Genomic DNA, 11,817 nt, shown 5'->3' on the forward strand with positions numbered 1-11,817 from the left:
TCTGTCGCCCTCAGAGGATTAAATTCTTCATGTTGATCATGGTAGTCTCCCATTGTGCAGCTATTTTTTTTTTTTTTCTTGTGCTGTGGCTCATTTGAAGCCTATTTTATTAATCATAAGTGACTTTATCTTCATGTATTAAAACAGCTTTTTTTCAACTCTTTCTAGGGAATCTGGCTTTGCAGAAACCTTCTGCTAAATGCAAGGGTTTGCTGTCCTGTTTACTGACTGTTACACCTGAGGCTGATTTTGATACGTATTCTGGATATTACAGGGTAAGTGTGCAGATATCTGTTCTTGGTGTGGTTTGTTTTTCTTTCATGGTCTCTTATTTAATTACACAAATACAGTTTGGGCTGTGCTTGCTTTTCCTTTCAGTGACTGCAGCAAGCCCCTATTGGAGCATGTGCAACTGAGTGTGTTACAAAAGAAAAATAATGTAGTAGGATGACTGCTAATGCTGTAAACCTGATTAAGGGCATTTGAATTTGGTGGTGTAGCTCCAAGAGGGAGCAAAGGTATTTTGGTTTGTTCTTTTTTTTTTTTTTTTTTTTTTTTTAATACGTACAGACTCATAGGCCTGTATCTTAAGAAATTGTTAAGAGCTATGAGATGCTTATCTGGATGTAGTGAATATTTTATGTTGTAAGCTGACAAATGTGCATGTATTTTTATATTACAAGTGAAACATTCTTCATAATGTACATAGTTATAAATATCTGTGAAGTTCACAAGATTAAGTTTAAATATTTGGAAGAGGGAGTTTAAAGGTTACTTGGTTTCTTGGGGGCATGGGGGAGGGAAAGAAAGAACTGATTCCTTCTTACCAAATTCTACTGTGCACATCGGAATATAACCTTAAAGACTTGACTTCATTGTTGAATGGCTCTTGTGGGATTTTTTTTTTTTTTCACTTCCCAGCTACTGGAGGAAAGTGTAATTTAGTGGAGACAGATTTGTTTTTTTCTTTTTTTTTTTTTGTTTTTTTTCCTCTTCTTCAGTCTTAATCCTCTGCTTCCACCTTCTCTTTCAACCTGCTCGTTTTTTTGCCTCACCCCTTTCCTAGCTTCTTTTTGCAATCTTCTCTTGTTTTTAATTCATGGAGCTAATCCTGGCCCTTGGTGAAGTTTGATGTCTTTCTTTGCTTCCTTTGACCAGTTTTCTGTCTTCTCACAACCAGATATGTAGATATGGGGTAATTCAGGCTGGAAGGCATGTGGGGAGATCAAACTTCTGCTTGGAGCATAATCCCCTAGAGCAGGTTGCACAGAGCCATGTCCAATTGGATTTTGAATATCTCTAAAGATGCAGACTCCAAAACTTTGTTGGGCGCCTGTTGCCATGTTTCACCACCTCATGAAGGGTATTTTCCTTACCTAAAATCTTAATTTCCATTGTTGCATCTTCTTTCTTCTTGTCATATCTCTGTGCCTTTCCAAGAATAGGCTCACTCTGTCTTCTCTGCACCTTCCTTTTGGGGAATTGGAAAACATAGTGAGGTCTGTAGGAGCTCAGCTTGTGTTCCAGCCACCAGTATCCTCCAGTGGACTTGCTCAAGTATGTCAAAACCTTCTTGTTCTGGAGGGCTCACAAATCCTGCCTGAAGAGGAACAATCACTTCTCTGGACCTGCTGGCTGCTCTTACTAACACAGTCCAGGATTGATATGCTTGGCCTTTCTTGCAGGGGCATATTGCTGGCTCAAGTTCTACTTGTTGTTTGCCAAAACCACCAAGTCCTATTTTTATTTTATTTTTGTATTTTTAATCTGTTCAATCTTTCTCACACACTGTTGTGCAATCCTTACTACCAGTGTTTGATGTTCTTTCACAGGATTCCTTATCGAACACCTCAATATCCCCAGTGCATCTTGATCAAAATGTTTCTGGCAGCCTTTTCCCAGAAATGAGTTTGAAGTACACTTTGGAAACAGTGAAAGCCCATTTCGAAGTCTTTCACTCTTGGAAATGGGCATATTTCCCTGAGCAACTGGCTTAAAGCTTTCTATGTAGTTTTGATAATTTAAAAATATTTTTCAATTCCTATCATTAGTATGTTCATGGTAAAACAGGAAATTGTGTGTATGCTTAGGGTGTGTACAAGTGTGTATGGGAGAGTATATTTAATCCTTTTTCTGTGCTGCCAGTGCACAGTCATAAATAGTGTATATAATAACACATATATAAAATTGCTGCTGTAAATTGAGTCTGAATTATGAATAAGGCTTTTATTTTATATTCTTTCTTTATATTTGTCCCTGCATGTGTGTGCAATGCTACAAATTGCAGATGCCAACAACAGTAGTTGTAGTTAAATAAAATGTTCTCAAGATTTTGGTTATTTTAGTAGCCCTCGCGATAAATAACATACCAGAGCACGTATGTTGGGAGATATGCCAGAGAATGGACACTCAGGAATACGGTCTCAGCCTTAGCTTGACATGCTGATCTGGTGGTCCTTGGGAAAGGGAGACATGCTCCTGTGCTCCTGCAGGCTTTGCTGACTGGTTTACTTGTAAGTGGCCTTCGGGGAAGGACCAAGAGGAGATCAGTTATTCAGTGCTCGGATCATAATTAATACTTTGGCCTGGGTGGCTGTAGATCAGGTACAAGTTCCTCAGTTTATATCTACCAAGGAGGGGAGCAAAAGAAAGCATTGAGGCGGCAAGGGGTGCAGAGGGGGTTAGACATGCTGAGTCAGGGAAAAATAGTTGAGCAGAAAATAAATGGAAAGGATTAAAGAAAGCATACAGAAATGTGGATTAAGACTTTAACTTGCAACAAAGCATTTTGTTCTTAATTCAGAGAAATGTTGTTTGACTCATGAAGAAGTAGTTATGCTAGAGCAACTCATATAGTGATGAGTGACCATTTAATTCACTTTCTGTGGTGGGGAACGTCTAGCAAATCCAGCTTGTGATAAGTTTCAGCATCACCTAGTCATATCAACATGAAATGCTGAAGCTAGTCTTAGGCTGAATATCAAATTATTGCAAAGTTATTCTGTTAGGTTATGGTATGCCCGTGGGTGTTTCTGCTCACCATGGCTGTGATCTAGTTGTAACAAAAGAAGGAAAAAAAAAACCTGGAAGTGAGAAGCCAGTTGTTTCCAGGCTTACTCCTGAAGGCTTCTGTTATGTGTGAGAAGCTGTCTGAAAGGGGCTTGAATTCCAGGATGGATTTAGCCTCCTTCTGGGAATGGGTTGCATGTAGGAATTGCATGCTTGTCTGTCTTAACTGTTTTTGGATATTCCTAGCTCAGCTGTTCCCCTTAAAAGGCCTTTTAACGTGCTTAGTTTTTCTGAAGGATATAAAAAGTATTTATGCATGTTGACTGTAGCCCTGTATATCCTGACAATCACGTGTGGTTGCAATTTTTGTATTCCATCTGAGAAGGTACTTAACCCCAGTTTTTTTCTGGTTCAAACTGAATTAATTTTCATCATATGCAGCACCTCTTCTAAAGTGCAGGTGGGGGGGAGGAATTTGAAATTAAGAACTTGAGAGCTTTTTCTGTGATGCAGTTATTTTAATAACCATGGGTCTCTCTGCACAGCAGACTGATTACTTTTTGGAGTATTTCTTAGGAGGAGAGAGGGTCAGGAAGATATGTAAACTCGAAGTGAGACCTCGAATGACCACATGCATTTAGGAGCTTGGACAGAATGATTTCATTTTGCATTTCATTTTTGTGGTTTTAGGTGGGTGAAAGCAAAGATTTGGGTTTGTTCCATTTCCTCCTCTTCCAGAGGAGCAAGCCAAATCCAATAAAAAAAGTTAGTCACAGAAGTCCAAGCTCACACTTTCTGTATGAATTTGTGGTAAGCTTTGGGATGCAGCAGGGAAACAAAGGAATAACCTCACTTGGTTTTGGTATGATATTCATAGAATAATTCAGTTTGGGAAAGACCTTGGGAGGTCATCTTGTCCAGCCTCCTGCTCAACACAGGCCAACTGCAAAGGCAGAGCGGGTTGTTCAGGGCCGTGTGTGTGTCAAGGCAAGTCCATTAATACCTCTGAGGACAGAGGCCCTGCAGCCTCCCCAGGCAGTTGTTCTGCTGGTTAAGCACCCACACTGAATTTTCCTTCCTTACATCTTAAAGAGTTTTCACTTGTTGCAGCTTGTGCCTGTTGCCCTTGTTATTGCGTGCTCTGGGAAGAGTCTGGTTCTTTGTGTGCTCCAGACCTTTAACTGTCCACTAAATCATGACAAACTGGAAATCCACGTTTATAAAAAGCTTGGATCAATGTTTGTCAAGCCCCTGTGTATCAGGCAGTATTTTTGTGTATGTGTTTGACTCTACTTAACAGCATTTCTGTTGGTTTTTTTTTTTGAGGACTCTTGATTTTGCTGTCCTGTTACATAAGGGAGCAAGTATGGACTGAGGCACAGGCACCATTCAAACTAACATTTCTATAGGCACCAACACAAAAATACCCGTGTTCCTTTCAGGCTGCAAGTAAGGCATGTTGGGTAGGCCTGGACTTACTCACAGAGCCTGGAGTTGGATACAGTTCCTGTTCCTGTCTGCCACAGCCACTTCTGTAATAGTTGTGCTTCATCTTCCACGCCATTAAAATGGAGATTATACACTCTTATTCATGAAAGCGCTGCAAGTCCTATGGTAACTGTTAAATTTGTTCAGTTACTTGGGATGGAACTGCTATAAAAACGGCAAAAAAAATGTATGTTTATAGTACAAACTGCGTGCTTGTGCTTATGGAGGGTTATGTTAACTGCATGCTTTTTGTAGGTTGCTTTTAAACCAAAGACATATGCTTTTGTAGTGCATTGTGTTACTGTACAAATTGGGTGTTTTTATCCAAATTACTTGTTGGAAATTGAAGGAGACATACACAGGGGTTGCTAGGGTGGCCTCATTTTTCACATTCAAGATCTGGAAGTAGAAACAAAGCTTAGAAACTTGGGATTCTTTTAAAATTTAAGTCCTTTCGTAGAAGCAGTTAAGTATTCTCTATGTAGGCTTTAATAATAATGAGTTTTTGGTGCTGGGATGAGCGATAATTGCAAATGGCAAAAAGTCATCAGAATGTTGTTACTCAGATTGCAGATTTTATTAATCATAAAAGAAATTACTCACCTAGAAGGCTGTTTTATAAGTGCTCATTTATGTGAAGACTTGCTGCCTAATTTATTTTGTTTAAAAAAACTCACAGAAAACCACAACCGTAAAAACCTGCAAACTTTGTCTTGTCCTTCAAAACCATGATTATTTTGTCCTTCTCATCCAGTTTGGTTATGTCATCTGTGCTCCTGCTTATCAGTGAGACCAATCTTATTTTTGTCCCTTCTGTCTCACAAATGTATCTGCTGCTGCTTGCATTTATTCTGTTAGCTGAGTACTGTGCATTTCCCCTGCATGCATTTCCTCCACAATTAAAAAGGATGTTTATCTTTTATGAATAACTTCTTAGGTAGATGAGTTGTTTGGCCCTGTACGTGTTTCTGATCTCACGATGTGTTGGGATTTGCAGATGTAAATTAAATTTTCATCTGTTTTCTCCCACTTCTTTTATGTTGTTTTCAACATGAGTCTTGATTAAGTAAAGAAATTGAGCACATCCTTCACTGTAGGAATACAATTAGTGAATGACTCTGCCCTGTGAGCTTATAACAGGGTACCTACTAAAGTATCTCTTTAATTGGGGTGTTGGGTAGTAAACTCTTCAGGGTATGGGTACAGCCTTTACATGTTCCTGCTAAAGAATTCATACAGAGAGCATTACTACAGCATGAATATTCAACAACTGCCTGCCCCTTATTCCTTATGCTGAAATATTAATACAGAAGTGATTCTGCACCTAATCTTGCTGAGATCGGGTGCATGCACCCAAGCCTTTTTGCAGGATCATGCTTTCTGCTCCATGCTGAACACCAATTACTCTCAGTAATGAAGCTGGATCTATAGCTGCTGTTGCTAAAATGGTGGTAGACTTTCATGTGGAAGGCAAGGAGCATGGGCTGTGCTCCTGTCTGTGTGCCACTGGGTCACTGTTTCAGAAGGACATTAGCCTCAAGGCTACTGTCAAGGGGGGAAATGAAGCTGCTACTCATTGTAGGAAAAGTAATCTGTGACACGTGGATAGAGAAGTACTTTACCGTAATGCCCATTGTGACAAAGCTCTCTTTGAACTTTGCTGGTACCTAATTGAGATCCTTCAGCTGGCACTTTCATCACTCGGGCCTTTTCAGGATCAGGTTGCAGGTGACTCAGTAGCAAAATGGCTTCAAAAGTGCAGATTCCTGGGCTCTGCCATGCTCTGGGCTGTCACGTGAAAATAGGATTTCACAATTGATGCTGCAGACTTCTGAGTCTATATTGTAAACTAATATTTAAAGTATGTCCCACCAATTCTAGTCTCAAAGTTGGTTGTTTAAACTATAATGTATTTGAACGCAAAATTATGCAGGTTCAAGAGAAGATTGCTATGGTACTGGAGCAGATTCTTCTGTTTCATGTATATTTGAAAGCTGAGAAAGCTTCTGCTGAAGTCAGACAATACAGGCTTGTCAAATTGTTCGCGAACGAAAAGATTGCTCTTGGATGGAATTAATTTGCAGTATCTCATTTACCATCTTAGTTTTGTCATGAATTTTCCCTACTCGGCAGCCTGAAATGCCAAGTGAAAAACTGTTTCAGTGAGAGATAATATAATATATTAAGAAAATGTTATTGATCACAGTATGCTTTTACTGGAAGATGACTCTTTCTGACTGGAACTCAAGGGACTTTGCCTTGTTATAGTAGGAAAACGTATTGTAACATGCGAACAGGATTATTGTTAAGGTCACAACAACTTAGTTTTTACATTCCATTTGCTCTGGAAGTGAGCTTCATAACTAACTGTCTGCTGGGTTAGTGTAAGAAAATTTCAGGTTTAAACTTGTAAAAAAAAAAAACAAAACAAAACAAAACACAAAACCCTAAAGGTTACAGCAAGTCTTTTATGAAGGAAGGAAATGAATACTGTTTTCCACATCACCAAAGGTCAGAACTTGTAATTGATAGGCATTAATGTAAGCATTTGGTTATCCTGATGGACTGTGTTATGGTGGTTCTTGGTCAGAATCAAGTGATGGGACATTTTCTCATCATACATATATTTTATGCATATGTTATAGTCGGAAAGTGTTGCACATTTTATTTCCTTCAATACACAAGGATTATGGGGCACTTAGTTTTCCCACCTAACGTGGGAAGATTAGCTAAGTGGAAGAGTCTGTGATGCTCACAAGCAGCTTATGTGGCTATGTGGACACCATTACTCTGCCAAGCATGAGGACATAAATTTGTGATGAGGTGCACAGTACAGGCAACTTAAAACAAGGGTGCCTTTAAATATCTTTGACGTAAAGAGGGCTTCCACTACATAAACAGTAGCTCAAAGCCATTAAGGTCCTGCTTGCAGTGAGACTGCTTTCTACTGAAGGGCTCAAAATTTCCCGACAAAACTAAGCATGTCATTAAGAAGATACTTATTAAAGGTGTTTTGAGCCATTTCTAATGAAACTCATCCAAAACACGTTCTGCAAAACTTAACTCTTTAACAAATCTTATCTCTGTGTGGTTTGGGTTAGGGTATTTTGAGCCCTGTTAATTTAGGTTGGAAACACAAATTTGTATGGAATAAATCAGTCAGGATTGCACTGCGAATCCAAGAATATTGTATTTTCTGTTTGTTTTCCTTTTTTCCGGCTCTACTTCCAACACATCCCTCCAGTGGTTTTCTCTGTTTTTGTTGCGATAAATCTCCACTTCAGTGAATTTGAAGATATAAACTTGACTGCAAAAATTCATCTCTGGTACAGCAGTGGGTTACTAACCTGCTCAAGTTTTCCACATGGCAAAATGATTTCTTCACTTCAACCAACCATTTCCTAAACAGAAAAAGCAGTGTTGCTAAAATTGTTGTCAATTGTAGTCATTCCCTGCAATTTAATTATATTTCTTTACTGCTTTTTCTAATTCAGTTTGCACGATGAGACATTGTTGGTATAAATCTGGGGAACTGATCTCAGTTGTCTGAAAGACCTATTTCCATGGACCCCTTCTGCAAACTCTTCTCAACACAATGGTACCAATGTGGCAAGGGAGAGACCACTTGTGTTATTAAAGCAAACAGATTAAGAATTTAAAGGTTTAGATTCTGGCTTTTAAGGGAGTAAATAACAAAAGAAACTCCAAGTCCCTAGATTTTTCTTCTCCCCCCCCACCCCTTCAGCTGCAAAAATGTGGTATGGTTTATTTAGCACAATAAACGTGACTTGACGTGCAAGTGTAATAAAGGTTACAGAGGACTATTGTTAGACTTTCTGCAAGAGTAAATGTGTTGGCTGTATTCCTGAGGATGTTTAAAAATATATGAAAAAAACTTTTTTTTTTTTGCCATTACTTAAAGAGGACAAGAGTTACTACCATCACTTCACTTTGCAGTCCCCATGGGACCTTAGTTTAAGGCAACTTGGCTTGGAGGGGCAACATCAGCGCGGATGTCTACCCTGTGGGACTTGTGCTCCTAAAGATGCTTTATGTTGCTGCGTGTTTTCCTAACACTTGGCAGGAAAATGATGCTCAGCCTTTGTAATTCTTTTCATCTTCCTGGGATGTGCCAGAGCTTGTCCCACTGACAAAGCATCTCTTGTGCAGGCATGAGTCTCCAAAATGCAGTGGCAGTTTGGGATGGCTGGTAATGTCTCCCCATCAGCTGTGTTTGGTAAGAATAGGTACAGTTTCAACACATGTTGTTTCAAAACAATTCTATCGACACAGCTGTTTAGCATTTTCTCACGACCTTTTGTGACTAGCTCTCCAGAACGCTGTTTAAAACACCACTGGAATCAGCTAAATCTGACCAGCCCCATGGATGAACTTAGGTACTTGGTTTGTGCCTGAATAGATTAATTATTTAAACATAAATCCATTTAGTTTTCATGTTCCCTGTCCTAATGAACTGAAAGACGAGGGGAAGGGGAGAGGAAAAAAAAGAAACCCCATGGGAGAACAGTTTGTGCTGCTTAAATCATAGCCAAGTTGTTTTATTTGGTTTTGAAATGGTTCTTGGTGGGCACTGTAAGCACAGGGAAGGTATCTTTCATTTTTACTGCATTTCGTGCTGAGTGTGAAAATTCAGTGGTAAGCAGAAAAGACGACAATCTATAAAATCCCTTTGTACATTCGTAGAAGAGTTTGATATAATGACACAAAAGATATCTCTTAATCTATGTGTCTAATTGTAATGCAGTAAAGAACAGCGTTGCCACTTAGGAGTATGTGAGCGAAAACATTTATGCCGAATGTTTATGGGGACACAAAGAGGCAGCTCCTGAAGAGCGCAAAAGGCTTCTAATGGTGGAGTGTTTTTTTCCTTTTTTATAGGAGTTTTTTTTTAAAAAAGCCTTTTGCACAGATGAGCTATCGCATTTCTGATGATGGTGTGGTTGTAGTGGGAAGATCGTGGCCAGATTTGAATCTTCCCTTGCTCAGTTGTAAGCCTGCTGGTGAGCTGCTTTACATCCATGTGAAAGACAACTCTACACAGCCTGGATTTGAATAATGGAGTTGCCGTTAATATCCAACATAAAAAAGATGATTGGTTGTATGCTTGATTTATGGGAAGCCAGAAGTGGTGAACTCTACAGTACACAAGGGGATATTTATGCCACTAATGCTTAAAACAGAGCTGACTGTTCTGTGCACTGTAGATGCTTTCAAATGGCAAAAACAAAGGTGCGTATAGCAGTAAATCCAGTTACTCTGATAGCTGAATGGCCCTAGATCTGGATATGACTGTGCAGTCTCTTCAACATGCACAGCAAGTCTGGTAAGCCCATGTTTAGTTACTGCCTGTTACAGGATTATCAGCTTTGAATCAAAGAAAATATTTTCAAATATGTTAGGATTTAGGGTATATTGTTTCATCTTCATCAGTTTCTAATGCAAGAATTGTTTTTTCCAATTTATGTGCAAATAGGCTTCCAAAATCTGTTGCTGTGAACTGAGATTTTTGTCAGATTTTTTCCTTCATCAAATTACTCCTGTTGTGCTAATAACTGTCAAATTGCACCTCAACTCAGCATTTTCTTGATTTATCCTGCCTGCAGTAGCTAACAGTAGCTCTGAGGTATATTACTTGGCTGCTTTGCAAACAGGGTGCTCTTAAGATACTGGGTTATGCATTTAGATTTTTTGAAATGTTACAGCAATTATACTTGATTTTTAGGAGAAGAATTCATTGTTGAGTCAAACTGAATGAATTTTTCAAAAATATAGAGGGCTTTTTCTCAGATGTTCATAAGCTGAGCAGACATAGCGCATTCATCATTCTGCAGTGTGTAAAACATATATTAGCTCTATGGTTTTAGTCTCTTTTTTTCAAACAAAATATTAGTCTGATCTTTCTGCTCCATTTGCACAAATCCATTCCTTCCCACATTTCTCTAGCATCATACTTCATGGGGAGGGAGGTACAAAAGAGCCCTTGGTTTGGGGCTGGTTAGTAGCTACTGTCAACTAATGATGTTAGTGGTGGTTTCATCTGGCCACTTCTTTTCTGAGGCAGAAAGGTGTTATTAATTAAAGAGCATTTGCTGAGCTTGAAGCAAATTTTGTCTGATACAGGAAGCTTACTTGTATTCCCTGTAATGCAGTTTCTAAAATTTGAAGCAATTTATTTCTCTCAACCCACTATTTGGGGAAAACAACTACAAGAAAAAAAACCCCAACCCTAGGTGGCTACTACACCTCTCCAAGCAAAGCATATACTAACCCATCTTAACTCACTAAAGAACTTATCTCGAAAGAAGGTGTTTAATATTAGGAAAACATAGATGAATACCTGTCTCAGTGTGCTGTGTAGACTTGAACCAACAAGATTGATGCATCCAAATTACAGCAGCTTTATCTAGTGTGAATGAGATGCTACTTACATTTTCAGGTAAAAGAAATCAACAACTATTAATTTGGCAGAATTATTTATTTCTTACTGATGATATTTTCAGTGTATCTAATCAGAGCACTCATGAATAGAAATGAAACAATTTAAATAGAAGCAGTGTACATTGTATGATCTTGTTTTCTCAAACTGTTCCATAATGCAGTGAATAAATTTATCTGTACTACTGAAAAGACTTCTGCTGAAATCATACACAGGGCTTTCACCTCTATTATTTAATACAACTGTTTTATAACTCGTGGAAGATAGTTATTTCTGCTTCTGCTACAGGCATCTGGGAAAAACTGTTCATTTTGGGGGACAGAAGGGAAAAGTAGTCTTGCAGAGTCTGAAAATCCAGACCCATGCAGCAGGAGCACTTGACTGAAAGGTGTGCTAGAAAATGATGAAACTGTCTTATTCCACACCACTCCCCAACCCCTTGAATATCCAGGTCCAGATTTACAGAAGGTAAAATAATGAGGGAAAAGAGGATGGTCTGAGTCAACGTTTGAAGACCTTGGAGACCCAGGAGGAAATAGAGCTGAGCAGAGAGAATGCTCATGAGATCAGGTGGTGGCACTCAAATTTTCCTCTGAATCATTGGATAAATTTGAGACGCTGTGGAAGAGAGATGAGTTTTTGGTGGCCTCACTGCTAAACAACTGTTGGCTGTCCATCAGGCCTGTGGGGAAACCAATGGGCTTTGCAGAGGTCTGCATTCTCCTTGAATTGTCATGCTATGGACTGGAGTTCGGGATGGTGGTGGCCGAGGGTGACAGCAGTGAACTTTGCAGTTGTTGCTGATGGAGAGCACCGTCTCATAAGTCAGCTAGGGAATCTGACCATATGATGCTGTGTTCTGC

The 11,817-nt window shown here is 39.2% G+C and overlaps 1 protein-coding gene across 1 annotated transcript in view; it reads left to right on the forward strand.

Moving 5' to 3' along the window:
* The window catches only part of KLHL29 (kelch like family member 29), a 410,536-nt gene that overhangs the window by 73,550 nt on the left and 325,169 nt on the right, over positions 1-11,817 (forward strand). Inside the window, exon 2 of the mRNA XM_080388502.1 lies at positions 169-275. The gene's annotated coding sequence lies outside the window, so the exon portion shown is untranslated. The remainder of the gene's footprint in view (positions 1-168; positions 276-11,817) is intronic.

This window comes from Falco punctatus (genome assembly GCF_963210335.1).
Source record: "Falco punctatus genome assembly, chromosome: 5".
NCBI classification, from domain to species: Eukaryota; Metazoa; Chordata; class Aves; order Falconiformes; family Falconidae; genus Falco; species Falco punctatus.